General features: G+C 37.7%; 1 protein-coding gene across 1 annotated transcript in view; it reads left to right on the plus strand.

Annotated features, from left to right (window-relative positions):
- The first annotated feature begins 12,916 nt into the window (after positions 1-12,916).
- LOC124164856 (ADP-ribosylation factor-like protein 4C) overlaps positions 12,917-22,423 on the plus strand; it is a 109,084-nt gene continuing 99,577 nt past the window's right edge. Inside the window, exon 1 of the mRNA XM_046542064.1 lies at positions 12,917-13,196. The gene's annotated coding sequence lies outside the window, so the exon portion shown is untranslated. The remainder of the gene's footprint in view (positions 13,197-22,423) is intronic.

Consider the following 22,423-nt stretch of genomic DNA (forward strand, 5'->3'; position numbering starts at 1 on the left):
AAATTTTTTCATTTTTCACATTTTTCAACCATAAATCATGTGCGAAATGCAAATCGATTGCAAGGATAAAAATGTGCATTTCTTCTTCTTTCCAATGGTGTATGTATCAACTAAATGTGACTATCATCCCTAATTTGCAAATGCAATGTGCAATAGAAATGCACAATATGCAAAATGCAATGCAATATCCAATGCAACATGCCATATGCAAAATGCAATAGAAATGCACAATTGTGCACAATATGCAAAAGAAAAAAGTTCTGCAGGGATTAATGACAAACTTAACATGTACAGAAGGAGAGTATTTCTTATGGAAGTGATTCAGGGCCTCATGGGCACTGTGGAATAATTAAAATAGTTAACATCATATTCTCAGACCTACTGGATATACACACAAAATTTCATAGGTATCGATCCAGCCATTTCAGAGGAGTTTGGTGACTAAAAACTGTGACACAAGACTTTTATATATTAGATTAATAAACATAAAAGTAACATGGAGTACATCATCGTAAAACTAATCTATACTTCTAGGTCAAATAGAAATGATAAAGTAAGAGAAATATTTTGTTGAATGAATTGGTTTAGGAATTCATTTTTGCCTTGAACATTGAAGGACTCACTTAAATGAATGCTAGTCAAACTCAGGCATTCAAATCTCTCACAGTGCGCATTAATTTTTTTTATGTATGCGTGCAGATGTGATACCTCAACATCTCCCACCATATGCATATCATGGTGGCTTAAGCTAGTAAATGGATAAATTGTTATTGCCATTTACGTTAACGGTCATGAGTGAAAAGTATTTATCTTTATATGTATAAAAGTCAATATAAGTAGCTTAATCCCTCCTAAACCACTCGAGCTAATGTATACTTTGAGGTGATTGACTATCTAGAGAATGTGGGACATATGTTTAGCATTGATATACGACATAACTTAAGGTTCAAAAAACAAAAATTCTTATTTTTTTTAGGGTTGAGTATATAATGAATGATCATTTATGTGTCAATATACCCTACCAGAAAACTTGAGTATGGATTAGGCATGAAAAAGGTATTTTTTTCATTTGATCAATAAAATGTATTGATATTTACTGTTAATTTCTGCCTGAATGAAAAATGCTCAAAATATGTATGATACTGCGATTAATGTATACTTTGAGGTGATTGTTTGAGAAAATGCACATTTTCACCTAAACCCGAGATATTTTCAGTATTTTTCTCAACTGAAGATGTAATTTGTTTGGTGGCTTGATTTGATGCTGGCTGAGGCAGTGATTTCATTATCACTTAATACTTGCTCTCTGGGCAGCTACATATTATTTCCTGGATATTATTATTATTGGATACATATTACTTTACTTTTTAGCATACAAGAATTCACTGTTGGTCAAAGACCAGGTTAAGGGAAGAGCAATTCATTGGGGCTCATGATATCTGTGTTATTGTATAAAATTTGCAATTAGGCAATGGGCTCACATGAAGATTAAGAATGTCTGCCTCAAATGTGTGTGGCAATGTTAAGACCAGTTTGGACTTGAACTTCCCGTTATATTATCATGTGTATCAGGTTATTTTTGCCCAACTATGCATTTTTCCATTTTCAATATGCAAGCATGAAAAGCTGCTCATAAACTGAGGAAGAAACTCAGATTGATCCTTATTTTCAGATTTCTGGGCAAAAGGGTGTCTGATTGTGAGTCACAAAGAAAAGGCTTCAAATGTAGAGGAGGTGACCCCTGTGAAAGCATTTTTGGCCTTATCATCTAACCACTTTGACCCTTACTATCAAACAACTACTAATCTTTGTGACCAATATTCTCTCAAGCTGATTTTAGCTCCTGTATTACCAATACAAACAAATCGTTCTTCACAGACCACGGGTTTGATTAAAATATTTGATATAATAAGTGAAGAAATTACAATGTTTTTATGTAGAGATACACGTTTTTTAAAGTGAATTATTAAGAAATATGATGGACCACATTACTTTTGTTTATTATCAGAATATGACTGAAATACCCAGTCAAAACTGCCCAAGTGAATCTTGCAACTTGTCAAAGAACTAGATGATTATATGCATCTGAAAGAAAGTGAACAAAATGATTGAAATCATTGAACCCCTCAGTAAATACATAGGATTTCAAAATCAAGGAGGTCAACCATGTATTTCCCTTGAGACAGTGGCAGAAATCATGACCTAAGTACTTTCCCTTTTTCTCAATAATTTTCTCAACTACAATTGTACCTGCCATACCCTTTCCTTGTAATGCCTATAATTCTGTTGAATGGCTACCATTGTTTGGAATTGTGTGGTGAAATTATCGGTTGTAACCGTAATATTTGACTGACATTTACTAAGTCTTTAAAATTAGGGTCAGGTTCCCTTGTTTTAGAAAGATTCTCTATTTTGAGTTCACTTTTCTCGAATTAATCTTAAGTCCATTAAGTAAACTAAATCGTTTTTAGAAGTTGGCTTACAGTGCTGCCATGAAGCCTGGAATTTTTTTTGTCAGATTTGGTGACATTGTTCTGGATTCTTCTCTGCTTTTTCCACCGCCTTGAAGCAGATATGGATATAAATAAGACTTATAAGCATCCGAGGTAAGGAATCTTCCACAATGAACATGGAGTGGAGGTGAGTCCTTGTGAGACATATTGACCAATGATTTATTAGTTCCACTAGGAAGTAGAAGCTGTGATTGGGATATAGAAAAGGAGAATAAAATGAGTAACAGTTGCTGTGTTGCTAAGGGTGAGCTTAATGAATGAGCGAGCAATGCCTCATGTAAGTATTAATTATTGCTTTGATTATATGTACTATAATGCATATTTCACATGAATGGTGCTTATAACCATGGATATCATTATTTAGTATTTGAGATAAAGCTCTTTGATGGCATAAAAAAATGAATCATGGAAAAGAACATCGTTGTGTTAAATGCAAACTGAAATTGTGAAATAATTTTAAGTAATTGCTTGAGCGCACAAACTTAAAATCGTGATAATTATTATTAACATCAATTTATATACCACATTTCACCTAGTAAGGCACTGCTTCTAATGAAGTCCCCTCCCATTTGCAGTGGTGGTACCTGTGAAGTTGCTTGTGTATATTGTAACCTATTTTGGGTGATGTTACTTAACCCTCTCGAGACGGCGGAGTTTTCGTCTTAGCATGACTGCTGTACTGAGCCCCAAGAGACTCTTCTTTCTCGTGGTACGGAGCCTTTTTGGAAGACATTCATTCCCCGCTGGGACTCCGCACTATCTCGGACTCCAAGAGTAGTTGTGCTCTCTCCTTTCCGGGTTTACGACCAAACCTGCGGCATTGGTTTGCGGTCAACCTATGTATTGCTTATATGTATTTAGCACATGGATAATTGTTGCTTGCGCGTAAATTGCAGATTTTGAATTGAATTTCTCATTTTTTCAGAGCATTGTCAGATTTTAAATGAAAATCTAAGGTCAATATTAACGCATGTAATGCAGCAACAATTTCCATGTTACTGTTTATACAGAACTCGAGATATAAGTTAATATTAACGTAGAATTTTGTTTAAAAATTGTAAACGCAGCTCAAAAGACAAAGAATTTAATTCTTAGTTAATATTTCTTGAGAAAAGGACAAATATTTATTTCGAAAACTGACTGGATAAACAATTGCATGACCGCTAAGAGGGGTAATAAAAGATGAGAGGTCAGGGTACCTGCTCCCGGATTCCAAGGGTAAAGCCTAAACCCCGCAGTGCTGGGTCCCGAAACAAAGACGTCGTACACCCGCGACCGTCATAAACGGGGGAGAGCTAGGAAACGTATATATACGGCTCTCGTTCACTTGCGTAAGAAAATCTCAGACCGAAATATACGGCTTTCATCTCCCGGGTCAAGAAATGTCCACACGTATATTTACATCTTCAGTAGGGAAAAGGTTAAGAAGCAAAGTTTGAGTTGTTGTAAAAGTTTTTATTTTTATTTTGTGGAATTGACAAGTTAGTTATGTTCCCAACTGTAATGACCGAATCTTCTGACTTGTTTGTAGTCCATTTTACCCATATTTCCTTAAATCCTACTGTAATTTTCCCTTTTGATTTAAGCCATTCCCAGGTTTCCATGCATCATCTTAAAGTCATTATTATTCCTTCGATCTTTTCCAGTGCTGGATTTTAATGTTGATGGTTGGTTAAGGTTGATATGTGTTTCTTGAAAATATTGTTGCCCTAAGTTATGTTTTATGGTATATATTTCCTGTTTTCTGATCATCAATTTGCGGAATAGTTTGAATGATTATTTGGCATGGTATCCAATTCAACTTCAATGTTAAAAGTCCCCTACTTTCAATTCAGTTTTCTAATGGTTATGTACTACAGAGTTATGGGGAGAAGACTATTTTAAGACCAAAAAAATAGTTTTGTGAGCAGTAATGCTTATATAATTTAAGATTCAATGTAGCTGGTCTCAGTGGTGGCTGGTGTATCCTCGCATATTCAACTGAAAGTCACGTGTTCAAGTCCCGCCTGATTATCCAGGGGATTAGTGGTGTTAACCCATTCCTGCCTGCGTGTACTAGAGGAAAACTTTTTCCTTGCTACGAGTAGCATAGAAATATTTTAAACCTTTCTGTATGGAGCTCTTTTTTTGGGGTGAAGTTACTCTGGTATTCACATCCATCCGATTTGGGACCTAACTCAGGGGGGTGCCCGGCCCTTACCCCTGCCACTGGACTAGACTCTTAACTCACTGCCTATCTTAGTACAAGTCTATGGTCAACTTATTATGTTACCATTGTTTTTTGAAACCAAATATTATATTTAATTACTCTTCTCTAAGAATTACTAACATTTTTTTAAGCATAGTAGAATTTTAAATGGATGTCTAGCATTGGTAACGGCAAAGTTAGTGAACACAAGGTACTGAAACTCTAAACTAACGCTAAAATTTTGTTTGAAAATTGTTTAAGCACTGAAAAAAACTTTTTTCAGAGTCAAAAAAAAGGAGTATTCAACAAAATGTTTCTTTGCAAAAACCACTGACAATATAACCACTTCATAATTGATTCCTGCAGCAAGGAGGATCATAAATGAGTATAAGGGTCCAGCTTAATTGCCCAGGAGTGGCCCTAAGGTCTCACTAAGCTGGGTTTCAGGCAGGGCCTAAATGCATTCGACCATTGCTTCTCAGAGGTCATTTCCCTTCTCTCGTACCACCTATAGCCGCTGCCCAGTCATTTGCGTTGAAATATCCATGCCAGCTAGACCTGATGTAGGTCCTCTACGTACGATAATGCTCATCGGCTCCACATGATGTTCGACACAAAAAGGTTAAATAGGTTTTATCTGTATTTTTAAAATGCTAGCAGTTGGTGGAACATATTAGCATTGAAAAAACTGTCATTATTAGATAATTTTCAAATTGGTTTGCATGGAGTGCTCTCCACTCTTTTGAGATTCTCTGCTCCATATTCTTCTCCAGCTCCCAACTAGTTCCTTTGCTCTTTGGTTCCCATGTACATGATTGATCACTAAGTGGAGATCTGGAGATGGGTTGGAATGTGCTCTTGTCAGGAGAACCGAGGCAGAAATGGTTGGGAGACATATGAAAGAGGTGGTAGATGGTGTGTCTTTAATAAACCGTATCATGGGGTGAACAACTTTATTTTGGTTTGCTGATTCACTGCCCTATTCCCTTGATTCTCTTTAACAAATCCAATGCCTCCTGAGTCGTGCCTATTGTAAAGCAAATGTTAAAAAGTGTCATCTTTTATATTTGGTTATTTGAGCTTTCCTTTACATTGGTTAAAATAGTTAAGTATATCACTTTATTAATATTATTATGCCATTAATATATTTCCTTGCCCTCATTTTAGCCATAAGCTACTGCATGCATTAGGTTAAGGAACAAGAAACAACGGGCTCATTTGCCATTTTTTAATTATTTTTGATTGCTATAGAGTATGAAAAATAAAGAGACCAATATTTTTTCCATTTCTAAACCTATCTCCTACTTCTCAAGTTATCAGTAGCCAAATATCAACAAGGTTACCCCTTTCGCTGACAAATTCATGATGCCACCGAGTCTTGCTGAGTGGTTCCCTGCTTTTCCACTACTTGTTCAGCATTTTGCATCCATCTCACGTACATTAACACACTAAAGGCTGTTGTACATGGTGAATGATCATGTGTATGAAAACAGAAAAATTCGCAAATGAACTCATACGCATGATCATTCAGTCAAAAATTACAATATTTTCTATTTTGCTCGCTCGATCCCGTGAATGAAAGCTGACTCATGAGAAGAGGGTGGCAACTTTAGCATGTTTTTCTTATTCAGTAGTGAGAAAATAGCTAAATGAAGAAGACTTCTTTTTTTGTTATGAGTTATGACCTATTGTTCCCATCCATCTATGGAATTATCTTAATGGATCTCGTTTGCAAGTGTTCAGTGAACAACTCCATTATTAACCTTTAGAGGAATATAGATTATTTTGTACATCAATAGGGTGATTTCCTATTATTTTTTTATTGCCTAAATCGAAAGATTATTACTCCTGGAGTACATATTAAACGTTTTTAGGTTTTTAAATGACGATATCTATTTTTAGCGATTAAATGAAAAGTGAAAATTTTCAAGCACACGAAAACGGGACGGCTAAGTATGAATGCTGGGAAAACACCGTGTGACGTCATTCTGGTTCCCGCTGTCGGCGTGTGAGGTGACCTTGGGGCGAGGCTTTGAGTGCTGATACGATGCAGGCTGCTAGCAGGTAGCGCTTGGCTTAAATAAGGATTATTAATACCTTATCAAACGAAGGAAACTTTCCCGACATTAGGCAGTTTTTATAGGTGATTATTAAGAGATGTTTCTCTGAGCTCTGTGCCACATGCATGCATTGGTAATCTCAGATGTTGTAAAACTCCTACCTACTCGTATAGAAAATAGGTCCCTGTGACGTCACGTGGAGTGGCATCGCATGGGCACCAATCTGGCCTTTTTCAAATGCGGTTAAAATTGACCATTGCCATTTGTCTGAACTGGGAATTCTAAAACCAAATAATTTGTATATTATGAATACACTAATGGTGGGTAATGAATCGCAATCAATGCCTTTCGTTTTCTTTGATGAAGGAAACTACCCTATTGTGAATGAAGTTAATGGATTAAGATGGACAGTATAGAAGTTGAGGGGATACAAATATAAATGTTATGTTTCCAATGGTGGTGTTTGGGAAACAGATTTGTCATCGGACAAGGCTCGGAAGGGCGTCCCAGTATTCTGTTAGGGGTGCTCAGTCTGGCGGAAAAAATCAGAACGAATTTTCCATTTCTAGTATTAGTTGAGTAAGAGTCAAAATAGCCTTTATATAAATTAATTTACCACTTTCTATCTTCATTTGTTTTGCTTTTGAATTAATAACTGCAGTTAGTTTCTTCTGCATAGCATTCTCATCTCTAAGGAGACCCTTCTGTGTATGCTAACTTTCTTTCTTTCCCAAAAGTGCCCCTATTGAGTTCAAAGTGAGCCAAGATAATTTCAAGAATGACTCACTTTTTTCCTCAGATTGTTGTTAGGCATATACTTAATAACCATCTTTTCTCCCTTTTATTGGCATCTAGAAATCATAGTGATAGTAACTGCAACAGTTTTTGCTTTTTGAATTTTTTACAGTTTTGATTTCAGTTTTCTTACTTTAATTTTCTTGCTTACAATGATGTTGATCATGTGCTGAATCGAGGAAGAAAAGGAATACATCATCTTGTACTGGTAATCTCCCGTGACTTCCTGTCGTAAGCTCATTATCTTTATACCAGAACACACTGGGAAGAGGTATGATGGATAGGAGCATTATGTTGGAAGGAAAGAAATTGCAATTTTGTCATGACCAGTAGATGCAACTTATCTAGAAACAGTGAGTTTACTGTTTCAAGATAAATGCAGGTGCCATCCTATTAAAGAATGGACTCAGTCTTTCTATTGATATTATGTTGATACATAGTGTCTTTCAACCTGGAGCAGTTTCAGATGCCTTGTATATGGACATTTAACAAAGTATTAAGACATTTATTTACAAGTATATGGAAATTTAACCCTGCATCAAGGTCTGGAATTAGGGGTGGGAGTCTTGACACGATGGGCAAAATGCATGCCCAATGTTTGGATAGGTTCGCTAAGGGAGAATCTTGAGCTGTCATTGTGGCGACTTGCAATGGATACTAATACTATAATTCTTCTTCCAGGGCAAGTGCCAAATGTGCTACCTAACTGTTAGTTATACCCACAGAGCCAAAATAGCAGATATAAATTTTGTACCTAGTCAACACAATCGAAGTTGGTGAGCAGGGAAAATACAAAAAATTAATAAAAAATTTCTGACGTAAGTGATAAATTTTACCAACCTTTTCTTAACTACTTGTTTTTAATTTCTGCTGCTCTGAGGAATTTATATCGTCTTACTGAAAAATATTTATCCACTCTTTATTAGGTAATTGATTTTGCGATTTTAATTCGCTGAATGGCATCATTCAGTGAACATACCTTGTATTTCATCTATGATCCTCAATATTTTATGCTCAATACTGGTGGCCATTAAAGTATAACTTATGCCTTACTAATGCATTTTTTATTATTCCCGTGCCCTGTAGATAAACTGTAGTACCCCAAAGGCTGTTTCAAATAGTACCTATCTTTGTTATAACAAATAGAAACTATTCTTTCGTTATATAGTGTACTATTTAAAATAACCTTCAAGTCAATCATGAGTGAATACATGCAACTGATAGAAAGTACAGTAATTCTCATTTAATGAGCTATAATCATTATGGTGCAGTAGAGCTTCGACTATTTGTTGTTTGAGGTTGTAAACCAAGAATGAATAACTGAAGAAAAATAAACTATCGTCATTCTTTAACCCTTATAGTGTGGCTGATATATTGGCTTTTGCTGCTCGGGCAAAAAGTGCAGCGGGCCCATATATATTGGTTCTTGCATTTTCCATTATTAATTAGTTGTAGCTTATTATATTGCTTTAACTTTAACTTATTTCACCAAGTGTAAAAATATTTTTTTCTATATTGACCAGGTTAACCTCGTCAATCAAAAATAAAAACTCGCATGGATATTTGATAAAATGGCTGTCTTTTTTTTCCTAGTTGCTACATTTTATGAAAATACCTTCTGTATTTCTTACCAATATCCCATGAAGAAGGATAGCATTAAGAGGGTTAAGTGATTGTCACTGGTTTCTGGGTATTGCTTTTTCTGAATCTTTTGGGTCGGTAGCTCTGAATGGTTAGTTGTTATGAGATCTCATCGATAGAGGAAGGTAGGAATGAGAAAATGGATAAGAAAAAAGTAGGGTAGAGTTGAATGTTTAAATAAATGATACATAATCCATCAAATGGTTTAATCAATCACAAGATAATCTAGGCTCTTAAGTATTGTATCATCAGCATTCTGTATCTGAAAGCTTGGCTCTACCATTTAGAAATATTTTTTCAGTAATCTGCAGTTATCATTACTTTTATTGAACAATATTGATGATTGAGTCTTACCAAGCTGTTACAATTGTAGTGAGTAGTTTTTCATACTGGTTGTAAGAAAATAGAAGGAAGTTTTGGCAAGAGAAATTGTGTTCCCAATTTTCAGAAATAAAGCTGGTACTATCTCTAAAAATCAGAAAGAAATTTAAGTGCTCTGCAATAACTTATCACAACAGAAATTTGTTGTGATTAAGTAACATAGTAAAAGAATACCTTTCATGTCATATTCACACACTTCCAAATAAGAAATGTAAAGAATCACAATAGGGAAAAAACCCAATGGTGGCAATTCTTGATATGCCCATGACATCTTTGGAAGTTTCTACCAAAATAACGGACTCTAAGGGTAAATATTTCAAGGAAAGAACAAATTACAGCAACTGTGCATGGTTAGAAAATATATAAATGGAAAACGCAAAGAACAAGTTTAGAAAGAATAACCCAAAAACACCTTTTGCCAGGAACATCACTCACCGACCAATTCTGTCCATGGTATTGTTAATACAAGAGTGGTGAGTCTGTTTAATTTGGCTGAAAAAAATATTGATGTTAAATTTAACAATTAAAGGAGGAGAGATATCAGGGTTTCAATAAACTCTTCTATTGTACATTTATTTTTTTAAGCTTTTTTTGCACTTCTCTTGAAATCATCAGAATTTTCATAAGTTGGGTGCAGGTCAGTGTTGTCCTCAGCTTTTGACTACTGCACAGCAATCTTCAATGCTCTTTTCTCAATTTCTCTGAAACTACTATGCAGTCGGGTGCAATTTTTTAAAAATTATATGGAAAAATTAATAATATTCAATTAACTACACTACTTGAGGGTGAAATTTATGAATTCTGTTAATTGGCATTCGTTTTGTTAAGTGAAAATGCATCAGAGACTGCTTTTGTGCCACAGCTTAAGGAGTTATGACACTATAAGACTAAAGAAAATGCCTACAATTGTTTCTCCCAGGAAAATATATTTCTCCTGCCTGAAAAACCTTGTTGTACACAATCAGCAAAACTCAAAGTACATTGCTCCGAGTTGAGATGCTCCAGAGAGGGAAAATGAAAAACATGTTCATATAATGAATACATGTAATTCTTTCGATGTTATTAATCTCAGGCTAACTAAAAAGAGTATAAAATTTGGCAGCCCTCCATTGAGGTCTCACCTCAAGGAAAGTGTTGATCATTCTTAAATAGATATATAACATGATCTCAGCAAATAATCCCTTCAAAACCTTTAGCAGAAGTAAGAAAGGGCCTTCTCCAATCTGTTTCTGAGCTGTGTAATAATTGAGCCCATTTGCATAAATCAGCCCCTTGTATTTTACCCAGGCCAAGAGAGAGTGGAAGTACTCTGAATAGTGTTTTAGTGGGAATGGTTGGCTTTTCTGTACAGCTTTTTCTTAGATAAACAGCCTAGAGCTGTAGGAGCAAGGCATTTGGCCGTGTTAGTGTATTATGAGGGCTTAGGGAGGGAATTCAACATGTGAAAGTGGAGGATGATGAAAAGAATAGCATGTATGGATTATATTCTAGTATATCACTGTTGGGCTGTGCCGAAGATATATTTGAGGCAGTCCAGGAGAGTTAAGAGTCAGGGGAGGGTAGAAAATCACTAGTAACAACAGCCAGATATTTTTTATGTTATTTCCTTGCATCCTCCATCAGTTGCACGTAGAATAACAGGCCTACCTTTTCCATATAAAGAGTATAAGAATCAGCAGAATTAAATTCTTAGTGATGTCCCAAGGAAAACATGTGAGTTATGTTCACTACAGCAAAAGGATAGTGTATGTGTTGAGGGCAACGAGTTTGTAAATATTTCAAACCTCCTTGGTAGTTGGACAGTGTAAGTACTTTGTATTGTTTCCAGGATAACTATGAAGATGGATATAAACACATATAAGGGAAAGGAATTACTCTGAAACAGGTGAAAATAAGGGGGATTCCAGAAAGTTTTCAGTTGCTGCCAGGTAAGGATCAATGCAGGGCTGTTCAGTGCATACAAGATTTATGTGGTTTGCTCAATTACAGCAATAGGCCTTGTATCCAGAGAACATGCACTGGAAACAAGGTGAACAGGCATGCTTTGTGGTGAATATTGATGCATTTGGCTTTCAAATAGATTGTATGCATACTACCGCATAATTTCCTACTCAAAAACATAATTGGATTTGTCAAGAGAGAATCTGTCTAGTAACAGGAATAATGTACAGACTTTACCCCTCTCAAAAATATGAATATCATCATATTGATGCTGATGCTACATAACCGGGAATTCATATCAAGCTTCTTATAACAAGACGATTATGAAGAGGAAGCCCTTGTAAGCAATAAATACCAACATTTTTTCACGTTAATGGTAGAAGAAATAATTTTCCTTTCCAAAGAAAATGATAGAAGAACCTGATCCTTAATCCTTGGAGTAACGAGAAACTTGCGGAATTCAAAATTTCATCCGTAGAAACCAGCCCATTGATATCCAAGCAAGAGTAATTTACTATAATAAGAACATTTCGACTTACAGCCGATTTTGACCCAATGAAGATTCAAATAAGTTCCAGAAATAAAAGAGAAATTAGACCATGTCCGACAGACGCCTCAGAAACGGAGAACCCAATACCAGAAAGCAAATAGTTGCCAATACAAGGATACGCAAGCGGACAATAAGAAAAAATACAGATCACAGCATGTGCACATCTTGGTACCGCTACGATGGCACTAAGTAGTTCAATAACAAAGAGGTGATTGACATTACCACCGAAGTTAAGGCGACGCATTTACACCGAAGTTTGACATTAAAAGTATTTTTGTAATCAAGAAGGCAATAAGAAAACAATACAGATCACAGCACTGTGCAAATCTTGGTGCCGCTACGATTGTATCAAGTAGTTCAATAACAAAGTGGCGATTGACATTACCACCGAAGTTAAGGCGACTAGCATTTCCACCGAAGTTTGACATACAAAAGTATTTTTGCAATCTTTATCACCTAAGAAAAAATAGTGCTGATGCTACTCACATGGGACTGGACTTTGAGTAATTTCATACAATGTCAACGATTTAAGTTTTCGCAAGAGGTTTGAAATTAATCATGTTTAAGGAAAGTACCACATCCGTCATGATGCATTTTGATAACCTTCACGATATAGAACGAATTCCTATTTAGTTTTTCTACGGAAATTAGCTTTACATAACATTTAGAAAATAAGTGATATCTCACGTCTTCATGATTTCTGCACTCGTTTCCTCCACCACCGACACCCCCGCTCCCGCCTCGAATTACGTGATTACGTCACAGATTTTCACGCAGCGCCATCAGCGCTCTCGCCCTCTCGCGCTATTATCCCCGCCACTTGTTTCAAAACTCGTCAGTGCGATGGCGGTCGTCGTCGGAGGTCGATGGCGCTGATGGAGCTCGATCGAATAAGTTCGTTATTTATCCCTCTTGGTATTTAAATGACTGTTTAAAAATTTATTGGGAGGTGTGGAAGACATACGTTACGTGGAAGTGCGTTTTTCAATTATGGAATTTTATTCCGGAATACTACTGTGTGTGTTTGTGAGAGAAGTTCGTTCAGGGTACGTTTACTGATCCGCCCACCTGAATGCTGGCATTGTGTTGATCCCGACTGGATATCTAATTTGAGCGTATTTATAAAGGTGAGTGCCACCGGTATTGATCGTGTTTCTGGTACAATTTATGTTCACGTGTACCTCTTTGCTTATTTTTGTTTGTGATCGGTGCTCGTTAGGGATTTCGTTACTTGTCACCTGTGTTTATTTTTTATATTTTCGATTTGCGGCACTGGTATCTTACATCTCCTTACATTTCCGCTGTATACATTGAAAATTATCGAGAGAAATCGGAACAATGGTAGAGAATTCAGCTGTATGCCTTGAGTTTTAAGGGTACAAGGGTACGGGGTACCCCGACGTAATTTGAAAATTGGCCGTTGACATTGCAGCATTGTTTTGGTCAATTTTTTCTCATGTTCTGTTTGGAATTTAACCATTATAATTCGAGAAAATTTTGCTTAGCTAATTGAAGAATTATTCGAATTGGAGTTACTGATGTATGTACCGTAAATAGTTCCCCAACGCATTTGTTGCTTGAAAATTTGCGTTTTCATTACCAATGTTCAGGTATATAATGAGTGCATTTTGGGAAGTCCCTATTTTTCAGATTATATGATATGGTCGTGAGAGTAGCAGTCTATCACAGAATCAGATTTTTATGCCAGTTAAAAATTATTTTAACGCCTTAACGTCAATCTACACATATTTCATTGGATAATATAAGCAGAGGATTCCCCTCCTGTTTTTCTGTGATTGGCACCATTGTTTTCAGCATTATGTCTGCAATACCCTGGCTGCTTCTCATTGACTAAAACAGATTTGACTTAATATCAACGTTTTTCCTTTCGGTTGATGTGAACTTATTCCTCTAGAACATGCAATTCCTTGTATGACGGAAGCCCTTATACTCGTGGGACTGAAAAGTACAGGAATATGTATTTTTCCTTATCAGTGGTTCTCATTGCTCCCAAATAACTATTTGAGTTTAAAATATACGTGCTTCGCGTTGGGATTACCAGATATTGAACGTAACGCATTTTGAGGTTTATAGGACTATTGTAGCTAGCTGGAATGGCTAAAATTGCATCTACATATCTATTTTTGTGTATTGCTTACTACTTTGATTTAGCACGTTTTCATTTATAGATCATATTCCGTTGAACTGTTGAAGTGAATTAAAGACGCTTTCTCATTAATGCACGTCTAATGTATACACCCATGGAACCACAATTTGGAAAATAGAGAATCTCCTAAATGGAATCCGTTTGTCGATAATTTCATCCACCCGAAGGCGGTGATTTATGTTATAATTAAACCAGTATCCTGAAGAGTATACCCACCGTGTTTATCATTTTTTTGCCCTAGTGTATCCAGTTGTGTTCCAGAAGTCTTTCCCTAGAAGTGGGTAATCATGGCAATCCGCCTGGGCGATGTAATTGATGTTCGTTTTTGTCTAGGATTATAAATGTGTTGGCAATGGTGATAATTATTTCATTGAGTAAGGTTGGTCATCGGTTGGAGATTGCATGCCTGGAAGGGGTCTTTCTGTGTGTTTTTCTTTCTACTCCTTTCGTATGCCTGTATGGGGCATGTTGCCTTTTCTCTGCCTCTGCAATGAGGTATATTTTTTGGCGGATGTAGCTGCTCAAAAAATTGCGTTCCCTTTGGTAATAAACAAAGCCTTGTGGTGAGACTTTTGCAGTAACGGCGGAGCATTTGGCACGAAGTATTGGTAAGGGGCACGGTCTTAGGTAAGGGGATAGAAAATACGATATTCAATTCTTAGTTGTAATGCTTGGTTTCGCTGTTGGAGCTCTAATCGCCATGTGATTATCGAATAAACACGCTGCGCATTGGTCACCGCGGAGTATTGACTCAACCATTGCTACATATTAGTATGTGTGTTTGGCATGTTCAATTGGGTCGAAAAAAAATCGTCAATATCTATAGGGTAGACGATTGCGAAATGTGTAGATCTGCTATTGTTATCTGGTAGTGCAGCTATATGGGCTAGATTAGATTCTTTGATAGAGGAATTAATCAGGCTCAATGAAAGAATATTCTTTGAAGAATTTGTGATATTGTCTCAATTTTCGCGAAGCCAAATTTTTGTGTTGATTACTTCTCTCGGTAAAGATATCAATTTCTTCACATTTCTCTTGAAGGAGTTACAAAGATCTTGTACTCAAATACGAACAGCCACAAAAAGACCGAAACCCCACGTTAAATTGTATTGTTCCCTTGCATCCACCTTTTGACTTCGTAGGAGGGTAAATATCACTTGAAATAAAAAATGAAGCTTCGAAAAAGGGTGATTTATTTCGTGGTAACGCAGAACTATTTCACTATCGGCCCCCTGAGCTTGATTAATTTTTCATATCCGACTTAAGTTATTTTGAGCTAATTTCATTAATTCGAATTAAGAGGGCCGAAAAGACCCTGTTTTTGTCTAAGTTCATTTTGTACAGGGCTCTTTCAAGCAGATACTAGCGGTGCCTTTTTAGGAAAAAACTTTCACGCTTAGGGTTTCCAAGTTTTAAAACGGTTGTTCATGGGTTACAACTACATTTTTAACGCAGCGAACTGATGCTACTCAGTCAATCGACATTGAGAACTGAAAATGAATATTTAGTTTCGAAAGTCTCCTAAAAATGAATTACCAATGACTCAGTTTACTGTTCAGTGCTGAAATATTTTGTAATCCATTTCTTCCTTAAGCAGGGTATTTTTAGGTGTTCTTCGGCTATCCACGTCGATAAAAAGGGTTTCCTCACTTTTCAGCCGGATGACCAGTGCTTGGCTGTAATTTGTACGCCGCGGAAAGTTAGCACAATCATGTTTAGCTGTCGATATACGTTCTTATGTGTGCTGATTTTGTGTTGCCGTGTTTCGACCATAAGTTGAGACTTAACGCGTTTTAGAAGCATCTCAAGTGCATGGTCTTTCTTAGTGGTGTCGCAGTGCCTTTCACCGCTGGAAACATTTTTCTATCCTGTAAATGTTTCCAGCTGACATTGACACCTTAATGGTGGAGTGGACCGTTTTAGGCGGCTAGTTCAATTTCTTGTTTTTCTGTTACAGACGCAGAGGTTTAGGTAACGCGTGTCGTTAATACGGACACACTTCCGTAGGTTTGTTACTTCCTACTTTTGACCCTTTTCAAGGCGGTCCGAAATGCGATGTTTGAGGGTGAGGTGGAGTGCCAGATGAAAATAAATAGGCACTCCCAAAATATCAGATTCCTGGTGCGCGGTGAAAGTGGCCGAATGTGATAGAGGCTGTAGATGTTTTGAGTTCTCAAATGGAAACAAGCGGATTTCGTCTTGTTGGTGCAGATATTTATTTTCGAATCTTCTGTTCGTAAATCACGCCATGATGCGCTGGGAACACTCGCTCTACCGGACATAGTAATCAGCGTTGTAGGGGATGGCAAAAAGTAGTATGCTTATGAAATGAAGATGCTGAATGAGTGGCTGTAGAAACTGTGGTCGCCTCTAGACACTAGCTAGGAAGGAAGTCTGATAATCTCTTCGGGAATCAATTAATGCTGCGGAGACCACAAAAATATTATACTTTACATTACATTTACCGTGCACGGAACTCTTTTCAGAGGAAATGAAGAAATTAAAAATTGCTCTTGTCGTAATCAGTGCTCTGATCTGTAATCCACGTTTATCTATTTTCGTTTATGGATTTTTATTTTATTATGCAATTAGGTACTAATTAATATACACAATAATAATAGACAATTATTACCTAATTAGGTAGGTAATTAGGTACTTATTGTCTGTTTTCGTAATGTTTTGAGAGGGATAGAGGTTGATAGTCTGCTTTTCCGTATAGGTTGCCTGGCGAAATCATTTAACATTTTGTCTACCTACCCTCATGAGTAATGGACAAAAAATATTATTTTTCAAGGGAGCTGATTGTTTGATGTGTTTCTTCGTGAATAATTGCTTGTCCAGAGAAAAAATAGTGGACGTAGAAATCACTCCTTTAATACTCCATGGAAACCTACCTTAATCGGTAGAATACCGTAATAAATAATAGGAAAAATTCAAGTGATGGGAGTGGCGGCGTCTGCGTCAACGGCCTTTTAGTCGGTTATTTAGTTGTTCAAATGGCACTTAGTATCATTATCGTAGTTTTCAGGGATAAAGGTATTGGTTTCATTCTTCAGTCCTGGCACGACATGGGTAATAGGCGTAGTCAGTATTCATCATACAACCCCTAGGAGCAGGGGAGCCAGACACACCTTTGTAGCCGTAGGCGGCGGATTCTTTAGGGTATATAATAATAACCATTCTCCTCCACTTGCTATGCCAAAGTACTAGGATATTACACTACCGATTCAAACACCGTTTTCCGCTGTGCTACGAGGAGAGTAAAACATGTGTGGCCAAGTGGGGTGTGCAGTCTTTGCATTTATCTGATTAATGGATACTTGAATTTCGTAGAAGATGCATGGGCTTTTGCTGGTGATAAAAGGTAATGGTAAATAATTTAACTAGGGTAACCTAATTTCCTTTGCCGAAGCGATTTGGATCAATAATGGTTGTTATAGATTAGGCATTCATTTTTCCATTGAAAAGATTATTTTCAATGTTCTTTCCGTCTGAGTACCTTTTCGGATCCCGTGCCAACTATAACTCGCCGTTTGTAATTAGACGAATTTGTGCGTCATTTAATCTGAAAGCACGAATCGTTGATATTTTCTGCTGAAGCTGTTTTGCGCCAGTCGTTGTGTCTATGAGGACGTGCTAAAGAGATCCTTGATGTATCTTCTCCTCTCTGTAGGTCAAGTTCAATCATAGCGTCACTGTCTCGCTGTCTCATCTTACCTTTGAGTCGTGTTTGGTTTCACGGGTGTTCCTTTTTCAACTTCTTCTTGCTCATTGTCTGCACACAAAAAGAAAATCAGTCAAAGAAAATTATTATTTGAATATTGGCTACTCATAATTATTTCGTATCATCTTTGTGAGGGGATAAGGTAGTACTTCTATGCTGACTGAGTGTGATAACATTTAGGTAACTTTGGTGTTAGGTTATAAATTTAACGTATATTACGTTGCATCTTTATTTACTTGATATCCTATACGAGCAGCTTTTTGTATGTTAGACGGGGGGAGTATTGCAATACGACATATTAATTTATAATAGACGTTTTCAGACCAAACATAATGAACGGACTCCTCGAGTACTGGAAAAAACCTAATTTTGTTAGTGTAAATTCCACCCGAACGGTCACATCAGGCAAATTATTAATTTATTGTTACCCCGGCAGCGAATAAGTTTCCATATCAACTTAGGCGTTCATGATGTCAAGTGAGGTACGTCAATGTGGCGTGTGATACTGGTAGAGTTTGCTACCAAGTTGTGAATAGGACGTCCGGCTAAAATGAGAAGAGCAACGAATTTAATCCCCATTTCATCCGCCTTTGCCAACATTCACCTAATAGTTGGATTAGTATTAGCGTACCATAATTTGACCGCGTGGCATCTGTATCGTATTTTTACTGTTTATCCGGATGGGCAGGATAAAAATAATGACGATTAAACGTTACCATATTATACATGTAATGCTTCTTCTTATTTGGTGGGAGGTATACATCTCGATTTCCTGTTTAATTTTCATAATTTTACGATATTGTTTTAATTGTTTCTAGGAATAAAAACTGAATGGATTATCCTGAATTATATCTGATGCTTTCCCGGCTTATGCTGGTAGTGATGGCTGCTCAGGTTCTCCACCGCGTTATTACATCCATTGTTACCGACGTTTCAGGATACGTGTCTTCGGGATACTCTATCCTCGGGGCAGACCGTTAACAAGCATGGAGGAGATTACCCGGTGTAGCACCCGAGCAGTCATCTTTTTTATGACTTCATAAGAGTAGGGATTATTTAAGAAGAGGATTTATTTATTAGTGTAAACAATTTTAAATTTTTTCGCTGCCGATATGGAGACAGCAGCTGTGCTTATGGGGGGGGGGAAGGGGTTGAGCTTCCTAGCTAAGAGTGGTAGGGGTGAAGACCTGGCTGTAAGTAGAAGAAAGTTAAGTTATATCCAGCTGTCAAGAAGTATTTGCTGGTGGAACTATGCTGATTAAGTTGTTGGGAAAGCCTGACACTATTTTCCCGCTCTCAGCATCGAATTAATGTCAGGTTCTGTTGTTGTGAATGGCGCTGCTGGGACCACATCACTCCCATTAAATTGGCCTTATTGTTTTTTTTCCGTGATCAATCATTTGTTACAACTTACGCTTTTTTCTCAAGTTACACGTAGAATGACATTTTCAAAATGGTTATGTATCTCATTTCTCCCTTTTTCGAACTATTTTCTTCAGTTACTTGATGTGACCGGGGCGTAATGATTTTTAGATAGAGAGTTTTAAAGCGTGCACCCTCCACTTAACCCCCACCTATTTAACTCTTCTGCAGGTGAATAGCCCCCCACCCAAAATATTTTCCCTCCAGGGCCTAGACTTACGGCATTGCCTGTTAACAGGGTTCTTCTATGGTTTATGGAGCTTCGCATTTCCCTTTTTTCTCCTATTCTTGTTATGCAACTTACTTCCTTTTTTCAAACATAAACAGAACTCATTGTGAATCAGAATTTTTTTATTTGTTTTTTATAATTTAAGGCGCATGCCTAAAGTTCTGTTTTCCACAGTTTTGAATATCAAATCAGGTACGTGATGTCCCCCATTCTCCATACATTTTGTAAACAGAGTGCGGGGAGTTTGTCATAACTGTTGCCAGCATAGCGGGGGTTATGTTAGCAGTATTTCCCAGGATGTTGGTCTTCTGAGCTTGTGGGGCCATTGGACGGGATTAAAAAAAAAACACGGAGAAGAGTTTCAAGGGAACAAATCCGAAGAGCAGGCTGGCCACCCCAAATCGCACCTAATTGAGATGAGGCGCCGTGACAAGTGCTCGAAAAATATGCCGCAACGGCCCCCGCACGCTATTCACTGTCCCAACGAATGATGGAAATTAAACTTTTATGGGAACAAAACTTTATAGTCAAGCCTCGCAATAAAGGCCACTAGCGTTCCGCTACGATATCAAAGAAATAAATGGCGTACATTTCAAGAAAGGAAGTTATTTTGCCGCACCCTGTACATCCTAGTTTCTTCGTTCAATTGTATTAGGCTCAACTATGTGGAAATTAATTCACGAAAATGAAAAGGAGACTTCGTTGCTTTCCACTGATTTATTTCGTCCGTACGACATGTTTCGAACCATAGAGGTTATTGTCAAGTACCCATTATCAAGTACCTACAGGTCATATTAGGTTCTTGATAATGACCTCTATGGTTCGAAACATGTACGGACGAAATAAATCTGTGGAAGGCAACGAAGTCTCCTTTACATTTACATCCTAGTTTCTTATAACTACTGGGTCTACTCTCTATTCCCTGAAAATACATGATGATGCGTAAGTTCATAGCCAGCCATGTGTCACAAAAAAACGACCGGTCGAGCGGGAATGGTGCGTGTTTCGAACGTTTCCGTCCCCATCCTCTCGCCGCTTCTCCCAAGTGGGCTCCTTTACCGTGAGTGTAAGAGCGTAGTGGTTTACAGTGCCCGAAGCGGAGCGGGCGATGCCCATTCACGCGCTCTCGCGTCTGCACGCATGGCTGCGTGTGTGTGTTGGCGTCGCCGTGCGTTCACCCGCCCGTAGCCATCATTTTTTTTTCCTCTCCGTCCGCTCCGCCCGTTGGTCTGAGTCCATTTGCATGCGGCGAGGATTTCCCGTGGCCGCTCCCCTCATGGTCGCCTTCGGGGGTCCCTCCTTTTCCGAGAGGTGGGTCATCAGTTAATCGCCGTCAAGGTCAGAGGGGAAGCGCCTGGAATCATAGGTATTATAGCTGTCGTCGAGTGCGTACGCCGAGTTCTTCTCTTGGACGACATGCGGACCTCTCAAGGGGACCACCCGCTCGTCCCTCGATCGTTTGCTCGAATTAGGGCGCGTTCCGAAATTCACTGGCAGTACTGTCAGTGCTGCCAAACCGTTCCGAAATCAACTGGCAGTACGGTGCAGTAACGGATGACGTCAGCCGTTTGATGACGTTCCCTACGGTGAACTCTACTGCGGCTACTGCAAGCCGAGAGCAGCAGTAGCGGCAGTAAGCAGACGATTGGCGGTAAAATTTTAACTTGGCGGTGTGTTTTCGTATAGTCATTGCGCGCGCGAGAAGATGCAAGTTATAATAAATGCCTGAGTTATCTCTTCACTGCCACTAAAGAATAAGTAGAAAGGGTAATAAAATGTTTTTATCCATGTATATTATCTACTTCGAGTGACTGAAAAACTCGAATATCTGCTTTTTAAAAGTAGGGTTCGTGAAGTGTTCAGCAACCGAGAAAGTGGATTTTTTGGGGGCTAATGGTAAATCAGGCTGCTTTGCTGTCTTCTTTGAATTATTGGTCCAGTCAAAGTTAAATGTAATCCATCGTTTCTGGATACATTCTATTTACAGTGTAAAATAGAAATATAACGATGTTGTCTTACTTTTGACGAAGATAATTCAGGTCTTAAATTACTCCTATTAATCTTTAAAGCCTAATGGAATATGATTTTTGTGAAAAATTGTTAAAGCGATGGTAAATCGTGACTCTATTTGGCATCGTTCTTGCTGACAATTCCTAAAAAAATTGCCCGAGAATGAAGGTGCTTTACCCTCGAGAAAACCCTCTTGCCTTGGGCAGGAGCAGCGGCAGTAAGCAGACGCAAGCCGATGTTCACCTGTTTTTGGAACACAACAAACGCCTTGTAAAACACATACAAAACAAATAGAACGCTATACGTAGTATAGTACGCAAGTAAGTGAAATATAATGGACATAATTCAGAATATATTCAAGTAAACCGAGAAAAATAACTTCCACTCATAAATATACATTGGATGTGAAAATGGCCAGTGTTGTGCGCGAATGAATTTCTGTATACCCATATGAAACATTTGGTTTGCTAATTTCGTGTGATTTACCGATGGTGTCTTGAATAATTATCGTTAACTCCAATTGTAGATAAGAAGTAATCCCAGAAAACTTCAACGCAAGAAACTATAATTAAAATTACGTTTTCCACGCATGTATGTGTATCATTACAGAAATGTATGCATAAACTTTCTTGATTTCTATCATCAATGCGATGCGACTTTCTTGTTCTATGCCATACCGTTAAATACGTAAGCATATTCTAGGAAGTGGCACACGCAATTTTAACTGTACGTTGGAAATTCGTCTCCCTTGACATTCTTCTACCCTATCACTGTACTCATGTTTTCGTCTGCTTGAGTTTCA

Source organism: Ischnura elegans, chromosome 9, assembly GCF_921293095.1.
Source record: "Ischnura elegans chromosome 9, ioIscEleg1.1, whole genome shotgun sequence".
NCBI classification, from domain to species: domain Eukaryota; kingdom Metazoa; phylum Arthropoda; class Insecta; order Odonata; family Coenagrionidae; genus Ischnura; species Ischnura elegans.